This window comes from Lolium perenne, chromosome 7 (genome assembly GCF_019359855.2).
Source record: "Lolium perenne isolate Kyuss_39 chromosome 7, Kyuss_2.0, whole genome shotgun sequence".
Classification (NCBI taxonomy): Eukaryota; Viridiplantae; Streptophyta; class Magnoliopsida; order Poales; family Poaceae; genus Lolium; species Lolium perenne.
Genome location: NC_067250.2, coordinates 272,864,149 through 272,879,134, shown reverse-complemented (window position 1 = coordinate 272,879,134; position 14,986 = coordinate 272,864,149).

The following is a 14,986-nucleotide window of genomic DNA, read 5'->3' as shown; positions in this document are numbered from 1 at the left end:
AGGTAAACGATAACAAAGATAATTTCTTAAGTGACAATGCTACCAACATAATCTTGATCAATACTATTGTAAGCACATGTAATGAATGCAGCGATTTGAAACAATGGTAAATGTAATGAGTAAACAACTGAATCATATAGCAAAGACTTTTCATGAATAGTACTTTCAAGACAAGCATCAATAAGTCTTGCATAAGAGTTAACTCATAAAGCAATAGTTTCATAGTAAAGGTATTGAAACAACACAAAGGAAGATTAAGTTTCAGCGGTTGCTTTCAACTTATAACATGTATATCTCGTGGATATTATCAACATAAAGTAATATAATAAGTGCAATATGCAAGTATGTAGGAATCAATGCATAGTTAACACAAGTGTTTGCTTCTTGAGATAGAAGGAAATGGGTAAACTTACTCAACAATAAAAGTAGAAGAAAGGCCCTTCACAGAGGGAAGCATGGATTGCTATATTTGTGCTAGAGCTTTTGTTTTGAAAACAAGAAACAATTTTGTCAACGGTAGTAATAAAGCATATGTGTTATGTAAATTATATCCTACAAGTTGCAAGCCTCATGCATAGTATACCAATAGTGCCCGCACCTTGTCCTAATTAGCTTGGATTTACATGGATTATCATAGCATAGCATATGTTTTAACCAAGTGTCACAATGGGGTACCTCTATGCCGCCTGTACAAAGGTCTAAGGAGAAAGCTCGCATTGGATTTCTCGCTTTTGATTATTCTCAACTTAGACATCCATACCGGGACAACATAGACAACAGAAAATGGACTCCTCTTTAATGCATAAGCATTCAACAACAGATAATATTCTCATAAGAGATTGAGGTTTGTTGTCCAAACTGAAACTTCCACCATGGATCATGGCTTTAGTTAGCGGCCCAATGTTCTTCTCTAACAATATGCATACTCAAACCATTTGATCATGATAAATCACCCTTACTTCAGACAAGACGAACATGCATAGCAACTCACATGATATTCAACAAAGAAATAGTTGATGGCGTCCCCAGGAACATGGTTATCGCTCAACCAGCAACTTATAAGAGATAAGATGCATAAGTACATATTCAATACCACGATAGTTTTTAAGCTATTTGTCCCATGAGATATATATTGCAAAGATAAAGAATGGAAATTTTAAAGGTAGCACTCAAGCAATTTACTTTGGAATGGCGGAGAAATACCATGTAGTAGGTAGGTATGGTGGACACAAGTGGCATAGTGTTTGGCTCAAGGATTTTGGATGCATGAGAAGTATTTCCTCTCGATACAAGGTTTAGGCTAGGAAGGTTGTTTGAAGCAAACACAAGTATGAACCGGTACAGCAAAACTCACATAAAAGACATATTGTAAGCATCATAAGACTCTATACCTTCTTCCTTGTTGTTCGACTCTTACTAGAAAATATCAAGACCTTAGAGAGACCAATTATGCAAACCAAATTTTAGCAAGCTCTATGTATTTCTTCACTAATAGGTGCAAAGTATATGATGCAAGAGATTAAACATGAGCACAACAATTGCCAAGTATCACATTATTCAAGATATTATACCAATTACCGCATGTAGCATTTCCCGTATCCAACCATATAACAATTTAATGAAGCAATTCAACCTTCGCCATGAATATTATGAGTAAAGCCTAAGGACATATGTGTCCATACGCAACAGCGGAGCGTGTCTCTCTCCCACACAATGAATGCTAGGATCCAACTTTATTCAAACAAAACAAAAAAAACAAAAACAAATAAACGCTCCAAGTAAAGCACATAAGATGTGATGGAATAAAAATATAGTTTCACTAGAGGAACCTGATAATGTTGTCGATGAAGAAGGGGATGCCTTGGGCATCCCCAAGCTTAGACGCTTGAGTCTTCTTGAAATATGCAGGGGTGAACCACCGGGGCATCCCCAAGCTTAGAGCTTTCACTCTCCTTGATCATATTGTATCATCCTCCTCTCTTGATCCTTGAAAACTTCCTCCACACCAAACTCGAAACAGACTCATTAGAGGGTTAGTGCATAACCAAAAATTTCACATGTTCAGAGGTGACACAATCATTTTTAACACTTCTGGACATTGCACAAAGCTACTGAAAGTTAATGGAACAAAGAAATCCATCTAACATAGCAAAACAGGCAATGTGAAATAAAAGGCAGAATCTGTCAAAACAGAACAGTACGTAAAGACGTATTTTTTAGAAACACCAGACTTGCTCAAATGAGAAAACTCAAAACTAATGAAAGTTGCGTACATATTTAAGGATCACGCACGTAAATTGGCATAATTTTCTGAGTTACCTACAGAGAATTCAACCCAAATCCGTGACATCAAGAAAATCTGTTTCTGCGCAGTAATCCAAATCTAGTATCATCCTTCGATTAGAGACTTTACTTGGCACAACAATGCAATAAAACTAAGATAAGGAGAGGTTGCTACAGTAGTAACAACTTCCAAGACTCAAATATAAAATAAAAATACTGTAGTAAAATGATGGGTTGTCTCCCATAAGCGCTTTTCTTTAACGCCTTTCAGCTAGGCGCAGAAAGTGTGTATCAAGTGTAATCAAGAGATGAAGCATCAACATCATAATTCGTTCTAATGATAGAATAAAAAGGTAACTTCATTCTCTTTCTAGGGAAGTGTTCCATACCTTTCTTGAGAGGAAATTGATATTTAATATTACCTTCCTTGATATCAATGGTAGCACCAACAGTTCGAAGAAAAGGTCTTCCCAATATGATGGGACAAGATGCATTGCATTCAATATACAAGATAACAAAATCAACGGGGATAAGGTTATTGTTAACCGTAATGCGAACATTATCAATCCTCCCCAAAGGTTTCTTTGTAGAATTATCAGCAAGATTAACATCCAAATAACAATTTTTCAATGGTGGCAAGTCAAGCATATCATAAATTTTCTTAGGCATAACAGAAATACTTGCACCAAGATCACATAAAGCATTACAATTAAAATCATTGACCCTCATCTTAATGATGGGCTCCCAACCATCTTCTAACTTCCTAGGCATAGAAGTTTCAAGTTTTAGTTTCTCTTCTCTAGCTTTTATGAGAGCATTTGTAATATGTTTTGTAAATGCCAAATTTATAGCACTAGCATTAGGACTCTTAGCAAGTTTTTGTAAGAACTTTATAACTTCAGAGATGTGGCAATCATCAAAATCTAAACCATTATGATCTAAAGCAATGGGATCATTGTTCCCAATGTTGGAAAAAATTTCAGCAGTTTTATCACAGGCAGTTTAGTAGTTTTAGCAGTTTCAGGCAGTTTTGCTCGCTTTGCATTAGGAGTGGAAACATTGCTAACACCAATTATTTTACCATTGATAGTAGGAGGTGCAGCAACATGTGGAGCATTAGCATTACTAGTGGTGGTAATAGTCCAAACTTTAGCTACATTATTCTCTTTAGCTAGTTTTTCATTTTCTTCTCTTTCCCACCTAGCATGCAATTCAGCCATTAATCTTATATTCTCATTAATTCTAACTTGAATGGCATTTGCTGTAGTAAATTTTTTATTTTCAATATCCATATTAGGCATAACTTTCAATTTCAAAAGATCAACATCAGCAGCAAGACTATCAACTTTAGAAGCAAGTACATCAATTTTCCCAAGCTTTTCTTCAACAGATTTGTTAAAAGCAGTTTGTGTACTAATAAATTCTTTAAGCATGGCTTGAAGTCCAGGGGGTGTATTCCTATTATTGTTGTAAGAATTCCCATAAGAATTACCATAACCGTTACCATTATTATAAGGATATGGCATATAGTTGTTACTAGAATTGTTCCGATAAGCATTGTTGTTGAAATTATTATTTTTAATGAAGTTCACGTCAACATGTTCTTCTTGGGCAACCAATGAAGCTAACGGAACATTATTAGGATCAACATTTGTCCTACCACTCACAAGCATAGACATAATAGCATCAATCTTATCACTCAAGGAAGAGGTTTCTTCGACATAATTTACCTTCTTACCTTGTGGAGCTCTTTCCGTGTGCCATTCAGAGTAATTTATCATCATATCATCAAGAAGCTTTGTTGCTGCCCCCAAAGTGATGGACATAAAGGTACCTCCAGCAGCTGAATCCAATAGGTTCCGCGAAGAAAAATTCAATCCTGCATAAAAGGTTTGGATGATCTTCCAAGTAGTTAGTCCATGGGTTGGGCAGTTTTTAACCAAAGACTTCATTCTTTCCCATGCTTGTGCAACATGCTCAGTATCTAATTGCTTAAAATTCATTATGCTACTTCTCAAAGAGATAATTTTAGCAGGAGGATAATATCTACCAATGAAAGCATCCTTACATTTAGTCCATGAATCAATACTATTCTTAGGTAAAGATAGCAACCAATCTTTAGCTCTTCCTCTTAATGAGAAAGGAAACAATTTTAACTTTATAATGTCACCATCTACATCCTTATACTTTTGCATTTCACATAGTTCAACAAAATTATTAAGATGGGCAGCAGCATCATCAGAACTAACACCAGAAAATTGCTCTCTCATAACAAGATTTAGTAAAGCGGGTTTAATTTCAAAGAATTCTGCTGTAGTATCAGGTGGAGCAATAGGTGTGCATAAGAAATCATTATTATTTGTGCTAGTGAAGTCACACAACTTATTATTTTCAGGAGTACCCATTTTAGCAATAGTAAATAAAGCAAACTAGATAAACTAAATGCAAGTAACTAATTTTTTGTGTGTTTTTAATATAGCAAACAAGACAGTAAATAAAGTAAAACTAGCAACTAATTTTTTTGTGTTTTGTTTTAGTGCAGCAAACAAAGTATTAAATAAAAGTAAAGCAAGACAAAAACAAAGTAAAGAGATTGGAGGTGGAGACTCCCCTTGCAGCGTGTCTTGATCTCCCCGGCAACGGCGCCAGAAAAAGTATTGCTTGATAGCGTGTATGCACACGTCCGTTGGGAACCCCAAGAGGAAGGTGTGATGTGTATAGAAGCAAGTTTTCCCTCAGTAAGAAACCAAGGTTATCGAACCAGTAGGAGCCAAGAAGCACGTTGAAGGTTGATGGCGGCGGAGTGTAGTGCGGCGCAACACCAGGGATTCCTGCGCCAACGTGGAACCTGCACAACACAACCAAATTACTTTGCCCCAACGTGACAGTGAGATTGTCAATCTCACCGGCTTGCTGTAACAAAGGATTAGATGTATAGTGTGGAAGATGATTGTTTGCAGAAAACAGTAGAAACAAGTATTGCAGTAGATTGTATTCGATGTAAAAGAATGGACCGGGGTCCACAGTTCACTAGAGGCGTCTCTCCCATAAGATAAATAGCATGTTGGGTGAACAAATTACAGTTGGGCAATTGACAAATAAAGAGAGCATAACAATGCACATACATGTTATGATGAGTAGTGTGAGATTTAATTGGGCATTACGACAAAGTACATAGACCGCTATCCAGCATGCATCTATGCCTAAAAAGTCCACCTTCAGGTTATCATCCGAACCCCTTCCAGTATTAAGTTGCAAACAATACTCCCTCTCTCACAGTTTATAAGGCACGCGCGTACCCCTAGGTCGCAAATTTGATCAAGTTAGCATTAGTTATATGTTATAAAAATTATATCATTGGAAAGTTCAGATGTTCTATTTTCTAATGATATAATTTTTATATTATATAATTTAAATTATATAGGTTAAATTAGTGACCTAGGGGTACGCGCGCGCCTAATAAACTGTGAAGGAGGGAGTAGACAATTGCATTAAGTATGGTGCGTAATGTAATCAATAAATACATCCTTAGATATAGTATTGATGTTTTATCCCTAGTGGCAACAACACATCCACAACCTTAGAGGTTGCTATCACTCCCCCAGATTTAATGGAGGCATGAACCCACTATCGAGCATAAGTACTCCCTCTTGGAGTTACAAGCAATGACTTGACCAGAGCCTCTACTAGCAGTGGAGAGCATGCAAGATCATAAACAACACATAGATAATAGATTGATAATCAACATAGCATAGTATTCATTATTCATTAGATCCCAACAAACGCAACATGTAGCATTACAGATAGATGATCTTGATCATGTTAGGCAGCTCACAAGATCCAACAATGATAGCACAATGAGAAGACGACCATCTAGCTACTGCTATGGACCCATAGTCCAGGGGTGAACTACTCACTCATCAATCCGGAGGCGACCATGGCGGTGTAGAGTCCTCCGGGAGATAATTCCCCTCTCCGGCAGGGTGCCGAAGGCGATCTCCTGAATCCCCCGAGATGGGATTGGCGGCGGCGGCGTCTCTGGAAGGTTTTCCGTATCGTGGCTCTCGGTACTGGAACTATCATCGACGAAGGCTTAAGTAGGCGGAAGGGCGGAGTCGGAGGAGTCACGGGGGCCCCACACGCTAGGGCCGCGCGGGCCCCCCTTGGGCCGCGCCGCCCTAGTGTGGCGGCGCCCCGTGGCCCCACTTCGTCTCTCCCTAGGTCTTCTGGAAGCTTCGTGGAAAAATAGGACCCTGGGCGTTGATTTCGTCCAATTCCGAGAATATTTCCTTACTAGGATTTCTGAAACCAAAAACAGCAGAAAACAACAACTGGCTCTTCGGCATCTCGTTAATAGGTTAGTGCCGGAAAATGCATAATAATGACATATAATGTGTATAAAACATGTGAGTATCATCATAAAAGTAGCATGGAACATAAGAAATTATAGATACGTTTGAGACGTATCAGCTCCTCCTTCAAGGAGTCGACTTCTTGGCGGGCCTCGGCAGCTATCTTGACCGCACCATCTAACTTCGAGGAGGAAGATTTAATCTCCTTCTGGAGCCGTACTTTCTCTGCTTCCAGAGAAGTGAATTGGGAAGCGAAGGCCTCCAAAGAGGAGATAACTCCTCACAGGTCCTAAAGAAAAAAAGGGGGTTATTCAATGAAAAATCATTAAGCAAGATACACACCCGAGAGGTTCATGCTGCAATCAAAAGGGACTTACAGAAGGAGGAGTCCTAGTAGCGGCAGTTGAAGGAGCATCCTTCCCTTTAGAAAGGGAGGAAGCGGTCGATATCTGAGCTGCGGGGGCTGCTTTAGGAACCGATGCTTCAGAAGCAGCGACGTCCTGCGGGGTGGCTCCGGGTTTGGCCTTCTTGGTCGGCGGCTCGACGAAACCTTCATCGCTGAGAAGGGAATTGATAAAAAAAAGTTATGAATAGAATGCAAGAGGTAAAAGGATGAAATACGGCTTCAAGGAAAAAGACACTTACATGTCGAAGAGGTCATCATCATCGGCGAAGCCGCCGGTCGATCTCTTTGCTGGTGAAGACCTGGCCCCCTCCACAGCTGCATCAACAAAGGCATCATGATCAGCGTCATCATCACGCACTGATCCTTCTGTGTTGCAAGTATCATCGGCTGGGGGAGGAAGGTTGGCATAGGCAGCTTCCAAATCTATTGGGTTGTCACATTCACCCTCTGGATCTACATGTTCGGCAGTGCGAAAATCAGCAGGGACTGAGGAACCTCTTCCTTCGGAATTGTCATTTGGCGAATCCTGCAAGTTTCCAGAAATTATGGGAACCTGCCGAAGAATGGAGTGAATAAGAACAATGGAAACATGTCGACTAAACGAACATTGTCGAATAAGCAAAAATAGCATATTATGGGTATGAGAAAGCAAGTTACCTCTGGCAGCGGATGGTTGGCGTCAAGAGGAGCATAGGAAGATAACAATGGGATCGAGTCCTCCTGACTAAAGAGAGTAAGGCGACGAACTTCATCAAGCAGCTCCTTTTCCGACAGTTCAGCGACATTAATTCTGGTTTCGTCTTTTGAACCCGTATACATCCACATGGGGCGAACCCTCGCCATGACTGGTTGAATTCGACGCCTCAGAAACACCGCTGCTACCTCCGTGCCAATCATGGTTTGACCATCGGTTTCCTTGATCCGAAGAAATTTGGTGAATAACTCGTCGGCTACTGCCTTTTCGTCAGAGGAAAGAATGTTCCTCCAGGAATCCTTTGGCTTAGCCTCAAGACCATCGACAAAGCAAGGGAGCTGGGACTCGGTTGTCACAGAATCTTTGACATAAAACCACTTCAGTCTCCATCCTTGCACGGATTCTCTCATCGGGAAACTAAAGTAATTAACCTCCGAGCGACACACGAACCCCACACCTCCAATGACAAAGGACCCATTGCTACAGCTGTACCTCTTAACGTAGAAGATTTTCTTCCACAATCCGAAATGGGGCTCGATGCCCAAAAATGCCTCACAAAGGGTGATAAACACAGCAACGTGAAGGATTGAGTTGGGAGTAAGTTGCCACAGTTGGATTTCATAAGTCCGAAGAAGGCAAAGGAGGAATTCATGAGCAGGAAGCGAAAGGCCCCGATGTAGGAATGATAAGAACACCACGGTAAAACCAGCAGGAGGATTAGGCCGAGAGATCGCACCTGGAAGAATCACGTCCCCCTCGTCGGGGGAGATCAACCCAAGCCTTCGAGCCCTCTTCTCATCGCGTTTGGTAATGGAGGATGCCAGCCAATCTCCTGGCTTGGCCGAAGAGCCTGGCGCTGCCGGCAGCGTAGGAGCCGTAGGAGGAGCATCTGAAGGATTCTTCCTTGAGAGGGCGGAGGAAGATTTGGCGGCGGCACCACCAGTCGTGGAGCTGCCGGCGGCGGTAACGTTCTTCTTCTTCACCATTGTCTGGATCTGGGGAAGATTGGAGAAGCAGTGGCGGCGGAGCAACGGCTGCGGAAGGAAGAAGAAGAAAGGCAAAGGCAGATGTGGGAAAAGATTAGGGATTTTTCGCCCTTTGGAGATCTTAAGAGGAGAAGGGTTGCGTAGGAACGTGTCGTTGATGCCACTCTATCAAACGGGCCTATTTTCGATTGATGGTTGCGGGAATCGAGAAGACACCTTGGTAACTGTGCGTAGAGACCAGAAATTGCTTGAAAACAGGACCAGACAAAGAGAGAATGGGCCCAGCGGGTCACGTCTTGTCAGTTAAAATCAAGATAGCGATAAAACGTCATCAATGATTTCATGAAGGTTGCTTGAAGCACTCGAAAGAATGAAAAAACTATCGGATGGTGAACTTGAGTCTAAGCACAGACTACGAAGCATTTGCACTTAGACTCGGGGGCTACTCCCATTGGGAGCGCTGACGCGCACCCGATATGTTGAGGACTCGAAGGAAAAAGAGAAGAAGAAAAAGAGGGTTGTTTAGCTCGAGTCTGCACCCAGTTGCAAGCACCTGTGCCAGACTCGGGGGCTACTCCCATCGGGAGCGCTAGAAACGCTCCCGATAAAATTTTTTGCACTCCAAGATCATGCCCGGGGACTTGATTCTGTGTAGAGTAACGTTGTTTTGCCATCGGTAGTTAACCAAAAGTTGGGCACGTTACTCATTATCCCTTGCAAGCGGAAAATATATCGGAAGACCTATGAAGACCTGCAGAAAACTTCGGCAAAGAAGAATGCTCGAGTGGTACAACTTGAGTCTACGCACGGATTGCAAGCATCCGTACCTAGACTCGGGGGCTACTCCCATCGGGAGCGCTGACGCGCACCCGATAAAAAGGACAATGCTGATTTAAGATGAACAAGGACAATCACGGAGAAGAACATCAATAGAAAACATGCTTCAGTCTCTACCCGAACAATGTTCGGCTAGACACTCGGGGGCTACTGATGTGGGCATTACCCTTCGGGTAACCGATATTGCCCTATCCTGTATTGGCTAATTGGAGGCCCATGAAGACGCCTGGAGGCAATATGGGCCACATGGACGGTGCGCCAGAAGAATCCTTGACGGGCAAGACAAGGAGGCAGCCGAACAAGGAAAGATTACATCTAAAACTACTGTAAACCTAGTCGTACTCGGTTAGACCTCTTGAGACCTGGCTTCCTATATAAATGCCAGGAGAGGGGCTGCCGAGAGACAAAATCAATCGTAGCAACACTAGCCACCAGAAAGTCCAGAGCTAGGTCACCGTAGCACTTAGCCTCTCGACAAGATCTCAGCCGAACTATTCGGCACCCCGTTGTAACCCATTATAATCATAATCAAGAACAGACAGGCAGGACGTAAGGGTTTTACCTCATCGAGGGCCCCGAACCTGGGTAAATCGCTCTCCCCGCTTGTCTGTGAACCGATGTCTCGTGTCAGCTTGCAGGATTCCGCTAACCCTAAGCCCCAAACGGAGGGCATTGCCGAGGAGTACCCTCGACAGTAGTGATTATAGTAAACAGCAGGATTAAAATACTGTAGGCACAAAGATGGATGAACGGGCGCTGCATGGATAAGAGAACTCATGTAACAATCAAGGCAAGGCATTTCCAGATAATAATAAAACAGTATCCAAGTACTAAATAACCATAGGCATGTGCTCCGTATATAGTCGTACGTGCTCGCAATGAGAAACTTGCACAACATCTTTTGTCCTACCAGCCGGTGGCAGCCGGGCCTCTAGGGAATCTACTGGTAATTAAGGTACTCCTTTTAATAGAGTACCGGAGCAAAGCATTAACACTCCATGAACACATGTGATCCTCATATCACAGCCTTCCCCTCCGGTTGTCCCAATTTCTGTCACTTTGGGGCCTCGGGTTCCGGACAACAATATGTGTATACAACTTGCAGGTAAGATCATAAAACAATGAATATCATCATGAATCAATAACATGTTCAGATCTGAAATCATGGCACTCGGGCCCTAGTGACAAGCATTAAGCATAACAAGTTGCAACAATATCATAAAAGTACCAACAACGGATACTAGGCACTATGCCCTAACAATCTTATGCTATTACATGAACAATCTCATCCAATCCCTACCATCCCCTACAGCCTACATCGGGGATTTACTCACACATGGATGGGGGAAACATGGATGGTCGATGGAGAGGCGTCGGTGGTGATGATGGCGATGATCTCCTCCAATTCCCCGTCCCGGCAGGGTGCCAGAACGGAGTTTTTGGTCCCAAGACGGAGTTTCGCGATGGCGGCGGAGTTCTGGATGTCTTCTGGCAATATGGCCGAACCCCCGTGCGTTTTTAGGCTAGAGGCCTTAAGTAGTCCAGAGGGGAGCATCGGGGGGTGGCCGAGGCGGCGCCACCATAGGGCGGCGCGGCCCAGGGGCCCACCGCACCGCCTTATGATGTGGGCGTGTAATATCCTATGTATTGGGGTTACAAAAATAGAGGAAACAGATGTGTGCATTGCATTCATCATAGAAAATCTGGGGAATTTTCGCGCTTTAAAGTAAAACTGTCACAGTAACTGAAGTTTCACTTGACCTTGGTGGAATTGAAGTAGCTCATCAAGTCAAGTGCTATAAACCTCAGTGTGACCTTTGTTAAAACCTGTTTTGGGTAGAGATGATTTGATCTAAGGGGTTAGATCAAATGGAACTAACACAACAACACTTTAATCAATGATCAATTGCTTGATCTTATAAAAGATCATAACATGGTATTCCTTGCCATAACATAAGAACATCTATTCAATTGGAACTCAAGTAACAATAAATGGAGAAACCATTCTTCACTTATCTTTTCCATGTCTAAAACTAATCCATGTTCTTACCATGAACCTCATGGTAATTCTTGAACTAAATTCTTGAACTCAACACCAACACAAGCTTATCATTAAACCCTAGAGATGGGAGAAGCCTATAACCATCAAATAGATAATAATCAAACTCTAAGTTATTAACACTTAAAAGTTAAGAAACTACACTTGGGGTATAATTGAATTCACTTTAAAACTAATTACTCAATATGGTAAAACACAAGGACCTAAGTGCATAAAAGTCACCCATTCTTATTTTAATCATAACTTATTAAATAAGTGGAATATTACAAAACTAAAATTGTTTACATTACGAATTATAGTTCAAACAATTTGAATAAAATAAAATATGAGTACTTTGAAACTCATATGATCATGCCTTGGTGAAATCAACAATCACCATTCAAAATTTGTGGTATAATCCTTGTCTTTGACATTTTTATCCCAATTACAATATAAATACAATCACATATGATATAGTGACTCAACCACAAGCATAAAATCATTCACAAGATATTTAGTAACAAAAGCCACTTGGCTATCTAAAAATAAATCACATGAGAGGATAATACCAAAGCCACATAGGATGAAAATATCTACATAGCTTGCATCCTAAGCAATGCCACCTCATGCTTAAAGGATTGCTATGGATGAGAGCATGACAACCAAGCACCTTACTCATCAAATTAAAACAAGAGTCATCCACCTATGTGTCAAGATATTAGAGCATGCCCAAGACTATAAAAGGAAACCTCTACCACATCCATTTCATCATTTTGCACCATGATACAAGAAAACCAACACATTGAGCCACCCCATAAAATAGTTAGGATCAAGATGAAGCAGCTAGGAGGTGGAGGCATGCCACAAGATGCAGGTTTATCAGAATTCCTGAAGAACAAGCTACAGAAGATAGCAAGGTAGAAATTCTAAGGAAGACCACATATTTAGATAATCACACCATCATTCCTTGAGTAGAACCTTAGATTATAATCCAAGTCCTTGTGGAGTGAGAGGGGTAATTGGTACAACCATATCTAAATATTTCTAGTAATAACTTAGGAAGCCAAACCTTGATCATTATAAATTGTGTAGTGATCATAAACCCTAAGAACTTGAAGTAGAGGATATAAGCCGTAAGAAAAGCTTAGAGTTAAAGACTATAATTTATATGGTGAGAAACCATTCATCCATATAACCAAAGTTAACTATAAAAAGAACCATAACCACTTTAGTTACTTTTAGTGATAAATTAAGAACAAGAATAGAAGTCTATTGGTAGCAGATAAAACCACTTCTCAGATCCTTAGTAACTAAAGGAGCACATGAACTATTAAGCAGGTAACCATTTACCATACAATGGGGAGGTTAAATCCTAGCAAATGCAATATGATGCCATCTCATATCTACAACCTAGAATTATATCTCAACCTAGTTTGTATACCACATGGGTGAGCACAACTAAAACCCAATGAAGCCATATTTGAGTTTCGAACCATGTGTCAGTAAGCACATAGAATTAGAACCCTAGCATTGCACTCTCATGCTTAATTATAAACCAAAAGAGCCACCTAATGTTAAGTCCTATAATTAAACCCATGTGTGGTTAACAACCCTCTAACTTTGTAACCAAGATAAACCATGATTGAAACAATACATACTTAGGTACTCTCAAATATAATTATAGTATTACCCTTAATAGGAGGGGTTATGATAGAAACTATAAAACCCTAATACATTGGAGCTCACATAAAATCATGTACAATTGACAATTCCCTAAATTGAAACCAAGTTTTAATACGACCTTTAAAATACTTTGAGTTGAAAGAATCAACTATAATAATACAAATAATTTGATTCACAAGGAAAAAATAAAAAGTGAGAATATAAACTCATGCCTATTTGCTATTTTGAATAAGCCACAATTATGCAATATAATCCAAGTGTCGATCATTGGATGCGTGCTCACGTATACACCCGGTCACCAGGCTTCTTTTGTATAATCCAATATAAAATATTGTTTCAAATAGAGAATGGTGTAATAGTTATTGCACTACATCTTAATCCAGTTAACATAACAAGAAACCTGAAAATCAAATTAGAATTCAAATCAGGTTCAAATAGAAAATATAAAACAGAAAATAGAAAACAGAAAAAAGGAGAAAAAGCCTACCTGGCTTACCTGCCGCAGCAGCCCAGCTAGGGAGGCCCAGCAGCAGCCCATAGTCCAGCTCCAAGACGCAGCCCAACCAGCCCAAGGTACCCCTTCGCTGTGGATAAAGATGAGGTGGGGGTCGTCGTCTTCGTCTTCTCCTCTGGACGCGCTGGAGATCGACACCGCGACGGGGAGGGCCACGTCCCGCGGTCGTCGCCGCCGACGCTAACCGCCAGCACACGCCGAAGCCCGTATAAAAGGCGCAGAAGCCCTTCCATTCCCCTCTCTTCGTCTCAAACGACCGGATTTCTGAAACCCTAGCTCGCCGGCCACCTCATCTCGCCGCCGATTGAGGCCGTCTGAAGCTCAATGGTGAAGTCCAGGAGGTGCGCCTCGTCTTCTATTCCATCTGGGAGGAAGATAGCGTCCAGGGAAGCCTCCATTCCGGCGAATTCGGCCATCTTCTCCGACCACCGCCGCCATGGCCATGGACGATATCGCCGTCGTCCGGCCATCTCAGGCTCGCCTGAGCATCTCTGCGCAACGAGGGTGAGCTCCCGCGTCTCCCAAGCTCCTTATTTGGCCCCAGCATGCACCATAGCCTGCCACCGCCGTAGTCCGCCGTGCGCCGCCGCTGTTTGTGCTCACCGGAGATACTCCGGCAACCAATAGGGAGCGGCGCCACCACCAAATCGCTCACCGAGTCGTCCCGAGTAGAACCCGCCTGGTTCCCCCTCCACGCGAGCCCCAAATCGCCGCCGTCGTCGTCAACTGGCCGCCGGCCAGGAGCCCCCACTGGCCACGTCGATGATTTTGACCTTGGTCAAATACATGCGTGGTAGATGACTTGGCCGGTGGCCCACCAAACATTGTCTGCGGGTAGAACTCACCGGGTAGCTTTAGTATTTCCATTTAAATTTAAATCCAGAAATTTGCTGCAACTTCAAATAAATCTAGAAAATTCATATAAACTCAGAAAAATGAAAATAACATATCAAAATTCTTAGAAAAGAAAACTCTATCCAATAAAAATATAAAACAAAATTTTTATTTTCAATAAAAATTCAATTATTTAATACTTGTTATTTAAGTCTTTTATTTTAATTCTAAATGCTATTAAAATTCAATAATTAGAAAAACTTTCCAAATTAAATAAAAACAAATAAATAAATAAAGAGAACATTAAAAATAATTTTCTTGATTTGTTAATTTGCTAAATCCTTATTAGAGAGATTTAA